The 15,832-nt window shown below is 43.6% G+C and overlaps 1 protein-coding gene across 5 annotated transcripts in view; it reads right to left on the bottom strand.

The window, feature by feature from the left end:
* acsl4a (acyl-CoA synthetase long chain family member 4a) overlaps positions 1-15,832 on the bottom strand; it is a 90,785-nt gene that overhangs the window by 58,025 nt on the left and 16,928 nt on the right. For 2 of the 5 annotated variants that reach the window (XM_078547524.1, XM_078547527.1), the window contains exon 1: positions 1,542-1,668. The exons of the other annotated variants lie outside the window; for them this stretch is intronic. The gene's annotated coding sequence lies outside the window, so the exon portion shown is untranslated. Of the gene's footprint in view, positions 1-1,541; positions 1,669-15,832 lie in introns of those variants that run through there. 5 annotated transcript variants of the gene reach the window in all.

The following is a 15,832-nucleotide window of genomic DNA, read 5'->3' as shown; positions in this document are numbered from 1 at the left end:
GGTTCAAAGTCCCACGCAAGTCTTCAGCACGTAACCTTCACTGACACTCCAGTGCAGTGCCCAGGGACTGCTGTACTGTTGGTGATGCCATCTTTTGGATAAGGCATTAAACCAAGGCTGTGCCTGGCCTCTCAGGTGGATGTAAAAATATCCTAGGGCGCCAATCAATGAAAAGCAGGGGAGCTTTATTCTGGTGTTCTGGCCAATAAGTACCCGTCAAGCAACATCATAAACAGATTACCTGCACATTATCTCATTGCTGTTTGTGGGAGCTTGCTGTGCCCAAATTGCCTATCATGTTTCCGACGTTACAACAATCACTACACATCAAAAGTGCTTTCATTGGCTGTGAAGCATTTTTGGGATGTCCTGTGGTCATGGAATAAAACTTCTTAGCTTTCTATCAATAAGAAAAGTTACAAATACATGACAGCACTACGCCACGGAGACAAAATGCAAATCAATTTGTCCTGCTGAGAATTGGTCATTTAAGTTAATTCAAATAAAAGATCATTCGAGGCACTGGGCTCAACACAGTAAGTTGGTTTGTATTTCAAATGTATCAGAGAACGGATATGGATTTGGCCGTAATTCCCAGCAGGTTCATGATCTTGGCTGGGCTGTAGGCGCCATTTTATTTAGACCTTGCTGCACCTGCGTACAGTAACCAACTCAAAACAAGAGTTAACTTCGGGAGATGGATTTTAACCCTGCCCTCATCAGCAGAAATCAGGCCGGGAAGGAGTTAAAATCCACCAGGTGACTTACCAGCCTAAGCCCTGTCCAAATTCTGCCATTTCCAATTTGGGCATCCACTTCTGCAGCAGCCTATTCAAAAGGCAGCAGGGTCCTTTTTCAAACAGGCAGATAGGGCCCCAATTATGTCATCGAGCCTTGACTGCAACATTACCCCCCGGGGCCCAAGCCTTCGGAGTAAAGGATCTGAAGGGAAGATCTGAAGAATGTTCCCAACAGGATCTGAAGTAGGAAAGGTCAGCCAAGGCCATGTTTTAAAAATTTACCCTTTGTGGGATCAGGTGGAAAGTTAACTGGCAACCTATTAAATGAGGTGTGGCAATTCAAATCAAGGTGACTGCATCCTGACACAGGTTAGCAAGATATTACCCCACTAGCATGGCTTCTCGCCAAGGGTTCAAATCCACCCGGGTCTTTGGTTGGCTGAGCTAACAAGTAAGGCCGCTACATGCAATGGTGAGGAGAACAGGCAGAAAAGTAACCAGGAAAGCATAAAATAGGTTTTAAAAAATGTATAGTTTGCAGTGAAATAAATCATATATCCTCAACTCAGAAGGCAGCACATTCTGCAAACCGCTAAGACAGGAATGGATCACAAAGGCAATAAAACAGCCAAATAAAGTAAAAATACTGCAGATGCTGGACATCTGAAATAAACACTGTTCTGATGAACAGTGGACTCAAAGCGTTAACTTGGTTTCTCTCTCTCCACAGATGCTGCCAGACCCGAGGTTTCTCCACGTTTCTGTTTCTATAATAAGACATCCAAACTTGTTATTACCCACAGCAACAATTAACATGGTGGTAGACAAGTGTCTACAATTCATTTTGATGTGCTTATTTCCTCCACACTATTTGCTCAAAGCATATAATGTTAACTGGATCAAAACAGAACATTTTTCTCTACCTACCATCACTTGGTAATAAAGCAGCATTCCTAAACAAGACAACGTAAAAGGACATAAGCAGACTGGACCGAGGTACATTGACCGACTCAGGTGAATAATAAATAATAATATTTTATTCAAGAAACACGTTGGTACCCTAAAGGCAGAACCGCAGTGTGACTTGCTTTGGAGAATTCATGTACAGGCTAAAATGTGCAACAAAAAAAGTCACAATTGTGTAGCATAAAAATAACAAATTCAGGTATGGAGATGCTGAGGCGGCTGTGGGAGCCAAACTGCTGACAATGCTATGTGCAAATAATAAAACCACTGTACAATGTGTAGGTGAACAGGGCAGTGAACAAAATTTAACATTGGCAAGTTTAAAGTACTGTGATGAGGCCGGAAAAAATGGGCAACACAAAGAATGGTGTAAATACAGCCAGGACTTAAGGATTTAGGAAACTTAAACGTTCAATTTGTTCACTGTGCAGCAGGGCTCAGCAAAGCAAATGGAGTGCAGCATGACAATCGTCATAAAGCAGGGAGGAGGAAGTAATATTCAAACTGCCAATGCTCTGGTTAGATCCTCTCTCAAGTACAGTGTTTAGTCATGGTCACAGGCTTCGAGGAGCCCTGATCGCTAGCAGAGAGCTCAGTTATGAGGAAAGGGGACATGTAAATTTGGACTTTTCTGACTTGAATAGGTGACAGCGGATCTTCAAAAATAGTAGATTTTCTATCAAAGGTAAAACTGAACTGTGTGGGAGGACGAAGGGAACAGGCTGAAACTAGTAAAATCGCAAATCTAGGAATTTCTTCATAGAGTGATTAACATGAGGAATGAACATTTAGGTAGAACCATGGAGAAGAAAACAGTGAAGTTATCAGATAGCTGTTTTGACAGGGAGTAGAGGAGGAAGGGGACCATAGGAGGTCGGATGCATTGCCACTGCCGTCAGTTATCTATTTTGCGACCGTGTTGAGGCCCCTTTGATGTTGTGTAACTGGTTAGATTTACTAAATTGGTCGATACCACAGCAACAAAGAAACAACTCTTATTTTATTTTAAAAATTACAGTTATGATCGAGGAAGATCCATGCCCAGAAATTCAATGTTGTGAAGGTTTATAAAGGTTCATAATGGCCCTGCTGACCAGCAGAGTAGGCCCAGCATTCAATCTACATCCGCTGCCTATCGAGGAACCTGAAACAAACATTTTCCAAAGCGGTTCTAGCTTCTTCCATCTAGATATAAACACGTGATAATATTCGCAGAGAAACGTGGCATTTTCCTGATATCCTTGCCAAAATTCTTCCCTCGACTACAGCCACAAAAATTAGTAAGTCATTTATGACATTTGTGGTTTAGGGAACTCTGGCCATCATACAATATGGCTTTAATTCAAAAACAATTCAATAGCTGTCAACGTGAGGGGGCTGGGTAGTTGAAAGCACCGTTGGCAATGGTGGGATGAAGCAATGGGGTGGAAGCATAAGGCCAGTGAAAGAGGAATGGAAAATTCAGGTTGGAGGAGGGTGGCGGTTGGTTGTAGGGCTGGAGGAGATTAGAGATAGGGAAGAGAAAAGCCATGAAGGACAGGGCGTGGCAAACAGGTGAAAGGTAGACACGAGGCAAGTAGGGAGATCAGGCCTAGAGGTAACAAAGGCTGAGGATCTTAGCAGCAAATGGGTTGAGGTAGGAGGCGATGTTAGAGGTGGAAATAGATAGCACTTGTGCTGAGCCCCAAACCTTGGTTCTGGATTGATTAGAACACTGACATTGCAAAAGTCTGCTTCAGCCCGAGACAATGCCCAGAGTGAGGTGTGGGAACGGGGGCAAGAGCATGCAGTTTGCGGCGGAGAACCCCTAACCCAATAGCTTCAGTCTTCCAAGTGTTTAACTGGATAAAATTGTAGCTCATGCAAACAGCCTGACATCACAACATTTAAGAAGTATTTAGACGAACACTTGAAACGCCATCGCATACAAGGCTACGGGCCAAGTGCTGGAAAATGGGATTACAGTAGATAGGGGCTTGATGACTGGCACGGACACGATGGGCCAAAGGGCCTCTCTCTATGGGCAGAATAAAATTCTATGGGCAGAATATTACGCTCAGCATGCGGGTGCGCGCCTGACGCGCCCGAGCGTAAAATGACGTGTGATGACATCAGGCATGCGTCCGATCATCGTGCAATCTAGTGATGTTTCGTTCAGCGGCTGCGCTCCTGCCAATAATTAAATGGCATATTAAAGGCATTAACCATCTAATTAAATTTAAATTTACACTGCCTGTCCAACCTAATGGTTGGCGGGTAGGTGAAAAGGCCAAGGGGCCTTTACATTTTTTTAGGAAACATCATCCACGAGCGGGGTGAGGTTTCCTAAAGCAAATAAGCATTAACTAAAAACTTTATTTTTGAATTAAAAACATGTCCCAGCTCAGGTGACAGCGTCACATGAGGGGACAAGTTTTTATTCTCTTCATTAATGTTTTTTTACACAGCGCTTCAATCTCCCTGAGGCAGCTCCGAGCTCTTTCTCGCGCATCGGCGAACTGTGCGCCAGGCCCGGCTCTCCCTCCTCCACCCACCCGCACGGGGCTCAGCGCTGCCGCTCACTATCCGCGCAGGGTGGGCCTTAATTGGCCCGCCCACGTGAAATCACGGCGCGGAGCCAAATCCCAGGCAGCGGTCAGCTTCCCAGCCACCCCCGCCGAGGGCAACATCCTGCCCTAGGGCTCTATAACACAGAGGCAGTGAAGGAGGATGGTTTGAACTCTGAAGGTGCCCAATATAGAAAAATAAGCCAAGGAGAAAACACTCCATTTTGCCACAATCACGGACTCAGTTTAAAATGAGAACCCAAATTCATACTTGGAAACTCCTCCGGTTTAAATATCCCTTTTCTTGAAGATATCGAGACCAAATTCACAAAATGTAAAATCTTCAGGAAGTGCAGGCGAACGTATTGTGGGATCGAATGAAAACCAAGGTATTGACAACACAAGAATCACTTGAAGCTTCCTATCAGACGTGGCTGCCAGCAGCCTTACTGTGCCTCCATTTACAGTCAACTAACTTTGAAATATGCTGACTCTCAGCTCTCTCTCTGCAGTAAGGAAATACCATGCAGTAGCATTGATCGAGTGGCAGATTAACAATAAATCTATTAGATCATCTCAACCAGCATGATAGAGTATTGGCACCACGACAGCTCCCAGTATCCTGGGTGAAGAGTGGAAAGAAGGCAGGAATAATTTTTTTAAAAAGCAAGATTTTTTTTTAATAGACCCATGTTCCATCATTTTCCTATCCAGTATCTTGCTGCAAGATGGAGTGTGGCTCTAGAACAGGTTACAACTGAAGCTTGTCATCGTAAACAAAGGTAATTATCTCTGGGGTTATGCAGTTGAAACACAAACTGATAACAGTAAGTTTTATCTTTTATCTGTTCGAATTACTAGGTAGCAACTAGTACAAAATATAACCATATCCTACTTGGGTTTTCTCTTAGCAAAGCTGTTTTGTGTTTTCTCAGTAAGTGGATCGCTTCTGTACCTTTCCTCCTTCTTAAGCTAGGAGTGAAAAGTGACGCTTAAACAGGAACAGGAGTAGGTAATTTGGGCCCTCACGCCTACTCCACCATTCAATAAGGTCATGGCTGATCTATACCTTCAGCTACACCTTCCTGAACTACACAAGTTCCCTGGATTCCCTTCTTCGATCTGACAGCCCATTAAAATGAGCCGTTGAATTCCTCTATAAATTTCTCAGCTTGTACCATGCAAGATTTTTGAACTTTTAGCTCGGCTTGATTTGGACAGGCTAGTTCAGAGCTAAGAATAGGGCAGCGAAACCACTCGGTCAGCTGACGGGTCGGGAATTACGTTGCAGTGACTAAATTTAGCAAATTAGATATCTAATGTAGCTTTGGGCGTGGACCATACAACTAACATGAGCCACTTCAAAACAAGTTTACTGTGAATGTCTAATCAGGCATCTCTGACACACGTATAGAAGAGTAATATTAGGCATTAGAATAACATTAAAGCTATCCTGCATGAGTGGAATGTTTACAGTACAATATAATTGCAAAGGAGGAGCAAAGGAAAAGGGAGGAGCAAAAACACTGGCCAAAATCTCCAAAGAAAAAACAGATTCACTACGCACTTGCTGCGAATCATTAATTCATCTCCCCCCACATCTCTTGGTGTAAATATACTCTATTCAAATTAAAGACAAAACTGGGTAGCTCCTCTTCCCTAAAAATATAATCCAATCCCTTGCGTTTTGAACAATGTTGTCACCTGGAAGAGCATGGTGCGAACCAAGTTAATGAACTGTGAGCTCTCATGTGAGATTTACTTCACAATCTCCACCCTCAGATTCAAAGGACCACTTTTATTTAAATAGCCCACAAATGTCCCAGGGTGCTTCACAGAAGCATTAGGAAACCAAGTGTAACACAAAGCCACATAAGGCGATACTAGGGCAGATGACCAAAAACCTTTTAAAAATTATTCGTTCATGGGATATGGGTGTCGCTGGCTAGGCCTGCATTTATTGCCCATCCCTAATTGAGATCTGAGTGGCTTGCTAGGCCATTTCAGACGGCATTTAAGAATCAACCACATTGCTGTAGGTCTGGAATCACATTGTAGCATGGTCAGTTTTGTTGAATTCAAGTTTCACCATCTGCTGCAGTGGGATTCGAACCCAAGCATGACCCTGGGCACCTGGAGTACTAGTCCAGGGACAATACCACTACTGCCTCCCCCTCAGCTTGGTTTTAAGGAGCATCTTAAAGGAGGAAAATGAGGTAGAGAAGTGGAGAAGTTTCGGGAGGGTATTCTAGAGCTTAGGGCCGAGGCAACTGAAAGTGCAGCCACCAATAATGGAGCAATTAAAATAATTAAGTTAGATATCTACCAGTAAGAAACTCTGGTATTCCTCAGTAACATTATTATACAAGCTGAGTCAACTAATAAACTGATCATTCAATGCGTGAACTTGAAATGCTTTAAGAGCTCAACAACTTCACAAAATAGTGCCAAATGAATTGTTTTCAAAACCATTCAGCCTGATGACTCATTTCAAATTATGGTTAATCTTGTGCATCTCAGTGGCAATTTAGCCTGGCTAAATACAGGACACTGTTGATTACTGATTGCAATGCCTTATGAAACGCTGGATAGACACAATGGGTGTGGAGCATATAGTTGTACTTGAAGCCAGTGTTGGGAGTTAAAGTTACTTACACACACACACACACACACACACACACACACACACACACACACACACACACACACACACACACACACACACACACACACACACACACACACACACACACACACACACACACACACACACGGGGATTACAATTTGAGAATATAAAATCATTGTATAATTTATGAATGCTCGAGTTCTAAACTTGCATGAAATGCATTTTTCTGCAGTGCTACATTTTATTAATGGATATAGATATCTTGATTCTTTGCTCTAAATCCTAGGTGAAATAAATTAATACCAAAACCAGGAACTTGCCACAGCTCTATAATTACAGCTTTTTTCTGAGTAGAAGATACACTCATCATTAAACTCCCCACAGCTCAAGTGGCCAAGTGGCCCACTCCTGCTCCTAATCCATTCGTAGTTGTGGTTGAGCTAACCAAAACTATGAAAAGACAGAATTTACTTAGTTCTCAGAAAGTAAAAAGATCTTCTCAAAATGGAATGATGACACATTCTTCAGTACTTACTAAAGGTCACTTCTGAATTTTTCTAGTTGAATTTATGACTTGTGTTTATTTTGTTCCCACCAGGCGAGAAGGAGTGAACTGACTCCTGTCTATTCAACCTCCTTGGTTGGTCACAAAGATTTACGTTTTGTTTTCATGAGGATATGCCTTTTCCAAATCAGAATGCATTTAACTACTTAAGGTTTGAGCAATGAAGAGTCAATCAAACAAGGTGTCCCTGAGTCAAAGAAAGAGAAAATTGATTAACCACTCAACCTGAGCAAAATAATAAAAATGCAACATCAGGCATTCGACCCTCATGCAATTATTTGGGCTCACACACATCAGAAATAAGGGCAGTTAGTGTCCAGTGGAAAAGGGGAAAAGAATATACGGTCGAGTGTCCTTTGCTTGTCTTCGAGGCGTAAGTTTTAAATGCTGCGGCGAATTTAGGGTAGATTTCTTTGTTTCTCACCTTCACCTTGGAATGTGGTCTTGCATTTTTAAGCAGTTTGCTCTGTCTCAGTTGAATCGTAAAAATTTCCTGTCAGTTGAAAGTTGAAAAATCATTTTTTTTTAAAAACAAAGGGGCATAGCCTTGTGACAATATAGCACCATTAACACAGAAAAACACCCCAGTTTGCTTCACAGAGGCACAATCAGGCAAAAAATGAGCTCCAACTCAAAGAAAGTTGTTAAAAGGAATGACAAAAGTTTACTCATGTTTACTTATATTCCTTATAATTATTTACAAATGGATTAAAGAGGGTCTTAAATGGAAATATTACACAACTTTAAAAAATCAGAGTGCAATGTGCCTTAAGGTCAGTTCTGGGGTGAAACTTGGTTAAATCAAGAGCTATTATGAAAGATCAGCTTTCACAATATTTTATCAACTTCCCTTAATTCAGCTATCAAGCCCATTTTGTGAATATGACAGCACTGCACTTGTGTCTTCAGTTAGCACCTTTATTGGCACAGTGTAGTGCTTAGGACAGATTTTTGTCAATAGAGCTGTACTTCAGAGTATTGCACACACACTAATTGTCATCAGGACCCTAGGTCTGGCCTATATATCACACAATTTAGAAAGCAGTTTGAATAAAAAAGATGTCCATGGCTATAATGGAACATAGTTCTGCAATTCACATAGAACTCTATTTCAACAGTGTTCAGAAGGATTTTAAAACCTGTGCACTCCCAAAGTATAATTATTCCTAAAAGTATAATTATCTTTATCACTGTCACACAACACTTTTTTTTAAATGCCACGCTCTCCTTATAGAACAGACTTCTTGGACTTGGCAAATTCCAACAAGCCTGCCTGCTTTACAACATGGTGACAACATTGAAAAGTCAAGACATAGATTTAATTTCTCTTTGTCTTATTATTAAATCCACATATTTTTAAATAACTCCTATACAACAAAGACACACTAATCACTGTTCACCAAGCACAAAGCTGTTCTTTAATTCGTTCATGGCTGTAGGCGTTGCTGGCTGGGCCAGCATTTATTGCCCATTCCTAACTGCCCTTGAGATGGTGTTGGTGAGCTGCCTCCTTGAACCACTGTTGTCCATGCTGTATAGGTACACCCACAGTGCTGTAAGGAAGGGAGTTCCAGGATTTTGACCCAGCAACCGTGAACTCAGGATGGTGGGGAGCTTCCAGGTGGCGGTGTTCCCATGTGTCTGCTGCCCTTGTCCTTCTAGGTTGTAGTAGTCGTGGGTTTGGAAGGTGCTGTCTGAGGAGCCTTGGTGAGTTGCTGCAGTGCATCTTGCTGATGGTAGACACTGTTGCCACTGTGTGTTGGTGGTGGAGGGAGTGAATGTTTGTGGAGGGGGTGCCAATCAGGCAGGCTGCTTTGTCCTGGATGGTGTCAAGCTGCTTGAGTGTTGTTGGAGTTGCACTCATCCAGGCAACTCCATGAATTGTGCCTTGTAGATGGTGGACAGGATTTTGGGGAGTCAGGAGGTGAGTTACTCAATGCAGGACTCCCAGCATCTGACCTGCTATTGTAGCTACAGTATTTATGTGGCTAGTCCAGTTGCGTTTCTGGTCAATGGTAACCCCCCCCAGGATGTTATTAGCCAGAGATTCAGTGATCGGGCCAATGGTTAGATTGTCTCCTGGTGGAGATGGTCATTGCCTGGCACTTGTGTGGTACAAATGTTACTTGCCATTTGTCAGCCCAAGCCTGGATATTATCCATTTCTTGCCGCATTTGGACATGGACTGCCTCAGTATCTGAAGAGTCATGAATGGTGCTATTAGCAAACGTCCCCACCTCTGACCTTATAGTGGAAGGGAGGTCATTGATGAAGCAGCTGAAGATGGTTGGGCCTAGGACGCTCTGAGGAACACCAGACATGATGTCCTGGAGCTGAGATAGCTGACCTCCAACAACCACAACCATCTTCCTTCATGCTAGGTATGACTCCAACAAGCGGAGAGTTTTCCCCAATTCCCATTGATTCCAGTTTTGCTAGGGCTCTTTGATGCCACGCTCTGTCAAATGTTGCCTTGATGTCAAGGGCAGTCACTTTCATTTCACTTCTGGAGTTCAGCTCTTTTGTCCATTTTTGAACCAAGGCTGTAATGTGGTCAGGTGCTGAGTGGCACTGGCAGAACTCAAACTGAGCAGGTTATTGCTAAGCAAGTGCCACTTGATAGCACTTGATGACTCCTTCCATCACTTTACTGATGATCGAGAGTGGACTGATGGGGTGGTAATTGGCCAGGTTGAATTTGTCCTGCTTTTTGTGTACAGGACATACCTGGGCAATTTTCCACATTGCCGGGTAGATGCCAGTATTGAGGCTGTACTGGAACAGCTTGGCTAGTGGTGCAGCAAGTTCTGGAGCACAAGTCTTCAATACTATTGCTGGAATATTGTCAGGACCCATAGCCTTTGCAGTATCCAGTTTCTTCAGCCGTTCCTTGATATCACATGGAGTGAATCGAATTGGCAAGACTGGCATCCGTGATGCTGGAGAGCTCCAGAGGGGGGGCCGAGGTGGATCATCCACTCGGCACTTCTGACTGAGGATTGTTGCAAATGCCCCAGCCTTATGTTTTGCACTGATACGCTGGGCTCCCCTATCATTGAAGATGGGGATATTTGTGGAGCTTCCTCCCCCAGTGAGTTGTTTAATGGTCCACCGCCATTCACGACTGGATGTGACAGGACTGGAGAGCTTAGGTCTGATCCATTCATTGTGGAATCACTTAGCTCTGTCTATTGCTTGCTGTTTATGCTGTTTGGCACACAAGTAGTCCTGTGTTATAGCTTCACCAGATTGACAGCTCATGTTTAGGTATGCCATGTGCTGCTCCTGGTATGCCCTCCTGCACTCTTCATTGAACCAGGGTTGATCCCCTGGCTTGGTGGTAATGGTAAAATGGGGGATATGCCCAGCCATGAGGTTACAGATTGTGTTCGAGTATAATTCTGCTGCTGCTGCTGATGGCCCAAGAGCCTCATGATTGCCCAGTCTTGAGTTGCTAGATCTGTTCAAAATCTATCCCATTTAGCATGGTGGTAGTGCCACACAGCACGATGGAGGATATCCTCAATGTGAAGCCGAGGCTTCGTCTCCACAGGATTGTGCGGTGGTCACTCCTACCCATACTGTCATGGACCGATGCATTTGCAGCAGGCAGGTTGGTGAGGATGAGGTCAAGTATGTTTTTCCCTCTTGTTGGTTCCCTCACCACCTTCCTTGGGCTATTCTGGTCAGTAGTCAATTATTTTATGACATTATGAGACTAATCCCCACTTAAAAGCAACATGGAATATATTGATAATACGTTTAAAGGGGTAAAGGCATCAAGGGGTATGGGGAGAGAGCAGGAGCATGGCGTTGAGGTAGAGGATCAGCAATGATCATATTGAATGACGAAGCAGGCTCCAAGGGCTGAGTGTCTTACTCCTGCTCCTATTTTCTATGTTTCTATGTAAGTAAGACACTTCAACTATACCTTTAGGACAGAATTCCTAGTAGGATCCAATTGATTGCTGTTCAGCACCAGAAAATTCTGCTTATAGGTACATCTACAGACCCAATCTTTCTAATGCCAAATCTTCGCTCAAGTGAAAATTTAATCGAAGCCCAAACCACCTACTTTAAACTAGCACAAAATGACAAAAACAAAAAATTGGGGATGCTGGAAATCCAAAACAAAATAAAAAATACCTGGAAAAACTCAGCAGGTCTGGCAGCATCGGCGGAGAGGAGCACAGTTAACGTTTCGAGTCCTCATGACCCTTCAACAGAACTAAGTAAAAATAGGAGAGGGGTGAAATATAAGCTGGTTCGAACCAAGGGAGTTGAATGGATTTCAATTAACAATCCCTTTCGTGATTTAAATTTTACGAAGTGCATGGGGAGAGGGGAAATGGTGGGGGTGGGGGTGGGGGTGGGGGGTGGCAGGGGCGATTTTCTCGATGTTGCCCTGGAACAATAAAAAGAAATGTGATCAATGAGAGTCATTACGCATTCTCTCCCGAGTCTGTGCACAGTGACATATGCCCAGAGGACCACATTTCCATTTATTTCTCTATAAGTGACACAATCAACAATCACTGCACTTCCTGGATACTAGTCTCATTGTTCCATAGAGTCGATTGCAACAGTTTTGCCTTCTGTGCTGTAGACCAACCGTGCTGTGACTCATCCTGGGAAAACAGCAGACTTGATGATCTGCACTCCTACTTCATGCTCAGCTCTATTCTTTTGCTATTGTTAGCAAATAATGGAAAATATAGCTCCTCATTATGTAGTCACAGCTTCAAGAAAGAAGCATAAGCCACACCAGAGTTGGTGACGGTGAACGATTGATGAATTAAACTTTAATTGGTTAAACGATGGCTTTATAGAAAAGCAAAATACTGCAGATGCTGGAGGTCTGAAATAAAAACAAAAGTGCTAGAAAAAAACTCAGCAGGTCTGTGGAGGAGTTAACGTTTCCAGTCCAATATGACTCTTCTTTAGAATTGAAGAGGTAGAAATGTGGTGGGTTTTATGCTGTTGGAAAAGTGGAGAGGGTCAGATGGAACATCAGGGAAAGGTTAGAGGGCAGGGGAGATCAAATACCAAAGATGTCATGGAACAAAAGGCAAAGAGTGGTAAAGAAACAAAGCACTGGTACAGAGTAGGTGCTAATAGCAGAACAAAAGGTCAGCTCTCAAAGCAAAAACATAAAAACAAGATACAAACTGGCACCTGAGGGGGAAAAAATTCAAAATGGAGGACAGAGTTCATCGTCTGAAGTTGTTGAATTCAACGTTGTGTCCAGAAGGCTATAAGTTCTTTAATGGAAGATGAGGTGCTGTTCCTCCAGTTCTGTTGGGCTTCACTGGAACTATGCAGCAGGCCAAGGACAGGGATGTGAGATGAGAGCAAGATGGCGCGTTAAAATGGCAAACGACCAGAAGGTCAGGACCATGCTTGCAGACTGTGCATAGTAGTTCCGCAAAGCAGGCACTCAGTCTGCATTTGGTTTCCCCAATGTAGAGGGCACCACATTGTAACCAGCAAATACAAAAAGACTAAATTGAAAGAAGTACAAGTAAATCACTGCTTCAGCTGGAAAAAAAGTGTTCGGGGCCTTGGACGGCGAGGAGAGAGGAGATAAAGGGGCAAGTGTTGCGCCTCCTACGATTGCACGGGAAGGGCTATGGGAAGGGGATGAGGTGTTGGGGGTGATAAGAGAAGTGGACGGAATGCTGACAGGGAGGGGAGGGAATGATGTATTCGGTGGTGGCATCATGCCCCACAAAATGACAGGCATAACTCGGACCAATGCGGGTACCCATAGCAACACCTTTTATTTGGAGCAAGTGAGACAAGTTAAAGGAGAAATTGTTCAATGAGAGAACAAATTCAGCCAGGAGGAGGGTGGTGGTGGGTGGGGACTGTCGGGGCCTCTGTTTAAGGGAGAAGTGGAGAGCCCTCAGACCATCCTGGTGGGGAAGAGAGATGTAGAGGGATTGGGTGTCCATAGTGAAGAGGAGACGGTTAGGGCCAGAGAACTGGAAATTGTTGATATGACGTATCAGAGGAATCACTACTTTAGATGGAAAAGACTGGGCAAGGATAGAGTCAAAATAGGAAGAAATAAGTTCAGTAGGGCTCGAAAAGGCTGAAAGGATGGGTCTACCAGGGCAGTTCTGTTTGTGGATTTTGGGAAGGAGGTAGAAGTGGGCTGTGCAGGGTTGGGAGACTATGAGATTGGAAGCTGTGGAGCGAAGATCTCCAGAGGAGATGAGGTCAGTGGCAGTCCTGTGGTGGGGTCATAGTTCAGGGGGAGGTAGGAAGAAATGTTTGAGAGTTGGCACCCAGCCTCTGCAAGGTAGAGTGTCCTGCCATCCATTCTTAATTAGCACATTTTCTTAGATAATATCACCACCTTCAACACCTCTTTGATCCTTTTGTCTGTGACATCTTTTGATTATCTGCTCCTATCACTGCTTGCTTGTCCCTACAACCACCCCACCCCCCTCAACTTCTCTCTCCCTCCGCCCACCTTAAACCAGCTTATATTTCACCCCTCTCCTAACTATACTCAGTTCTGTTGAAGGGTCGTGAGGACTCGAAACGTCGACTCTTTTCTTCTCCACCGATGCTGCCAGACCTGCTGAGTTTTTCCAGGTAATTCTGTTTTTGTTCTGCAAGGTAGAGGTTGGCATTCCAGACAACAACAGCACCACCCCTGTCAGTAGGTTTGATAACAAAGTCAGGGTTAGACCTGAGAGAAGGAAGGCAGGAAGTTCAGACCGGTTAGAGTGGATGAGGGGAGAGTGAAATTAAGATGGCCGACGTCTCGCCAACAGTTCTCAATGAAAAGATGAAGAGCAGAGGATAGAGGGCGGGGACCAGATGAAGAGAGAGTATTGGAGACAAGTGAAAGGGTCCATTGAGCAGGGGAAAGACTCCTGCCCAAAGCAGCAAGCACAGGGGCGACTGCAAAGGTGAAAAAAAGGAGTTCAACATCATGCCGAGTCCAAAGTCCATTGAAGAGAGGGCATAAAGGAATAAAACTTTGCTGAGCACAGGTCGTTCAGCATCAGTGGTGGGGGGAGGTCAGATGGTGTAGTGAATACATGGCAAGGACTGGGATTAGAAGGAGGGATGGGGTCAGAGGGAAGGGAAGCATCCAGAGGAGTGTCAGTACCCATAAGTTGTTGGAGCTTGACTTCCTTAACACCTGAAAGGACAGCCTTACTCTGACATCAGATCAGGCTAATTGTGATATATTAATTTATGACAACTCTGGTAGAGAACAGGCTAAAACATTCCACAATCCTTACGTTATATTGTCCACCGATCCAAATTATTTGGTCATTTAACATGCTTGCTCCAGTTTATTAAGTTAGTGTACTACATTGCTGGTAATCACCAGGAATTAAAGCATGTTGAATTTTGGATTGCCAGACTTGACTAAGCTTCAGACCAATACCACTTAACAAACGTACATCTGGAGGACAGTTAAGTTGTTGATTTCCATGACTGCTAATCAAAACCTCTCCAATAAATCATGAACATTTCCAAGCTTTATAAATTACTAGTGGGTCTTCCATGGCAATGCCCACATAGTACAGGACATGACCACAGTTTGTTGCATACTGCAGCCTGGCCACAAGATTATACCAGTCTAAAATGTATACTGAAGCAAAGCATTTCAAGAGTCAGTAAAAAGATCATCAAATTTATTGATACTGAAAGATACATTCATATTAGTTTCTACATTGCAAATCTGATAGAAGTTTGCTTTTACCTAGTTATTTTTTTAAAAATTCATTCATGGGATGTGGCCGTTGCTGGCTAGGCCAGCATTTATTGCCCATCCCTAATTGCCCTTGTTAAGAGGCCATTTAAGAATCAATCACATTGCTGTGGGTCTGGAGTCACATGTAGGCCAGGCCAGGTAAGGACAGCAGATTTCCTTCCCTAAAGGGCATTAGTGAACCAGATGGGTTTTTACAGCAATCGGCAATGGTTTTGTGGTCATCATTAGACTTTTAATTCCAGATTTTTATTGACCAGGGTCCCCAGAGCATTACCCTGGGTCTCTGGATTACTAGTCCAGTGACAATACCACTATGCCTTCGCCCACCCCCCCCCTCTGAAAACAGTGTGTTGAAAACGGTGGTGAATTTACTGTATTTTCTTCTCTATTCTTCCCCCTTCAATGCCCTCACCCACTCCACCTCAGCTCTTCAGCTAATTTATAAAAGATTTATAGTTCCTGTATTTCCCATTATGGATTTGCAGTTCTTTTTGAAACCCTTAACATAACATTGCCCAGAAAGAATTTCCCCATCATTGGGATTCCAATAATCAGCAATGGTACCAGTGGTTATTCTCCAAGTCCAGTCTGGCAGACTGGCCAACCAAAGCCACGATGTCAATGATCAGCATTGAACAGTCCTGTTA

The sequence above is a fragment of the Cetorhinus maximus genome, chromosome 8, assembly GCF_964194155.1.
Source record: "Cetorhinus maximus chromosome 8, sCetMax3.hap1.1, whole genome shotgun sequence".
NCBI lineage: Eukaryota > Metazoa > Chordata > Chondrichthyes > Lamniformes > Cetorhinidae > Cetorhinus > Cetorhinus maximus.
The sequence above is the reverse complement of the archived record's forward strand: the minus strand, read 5'-3'. Positions and strand labels throughout refer to the sequence as shown.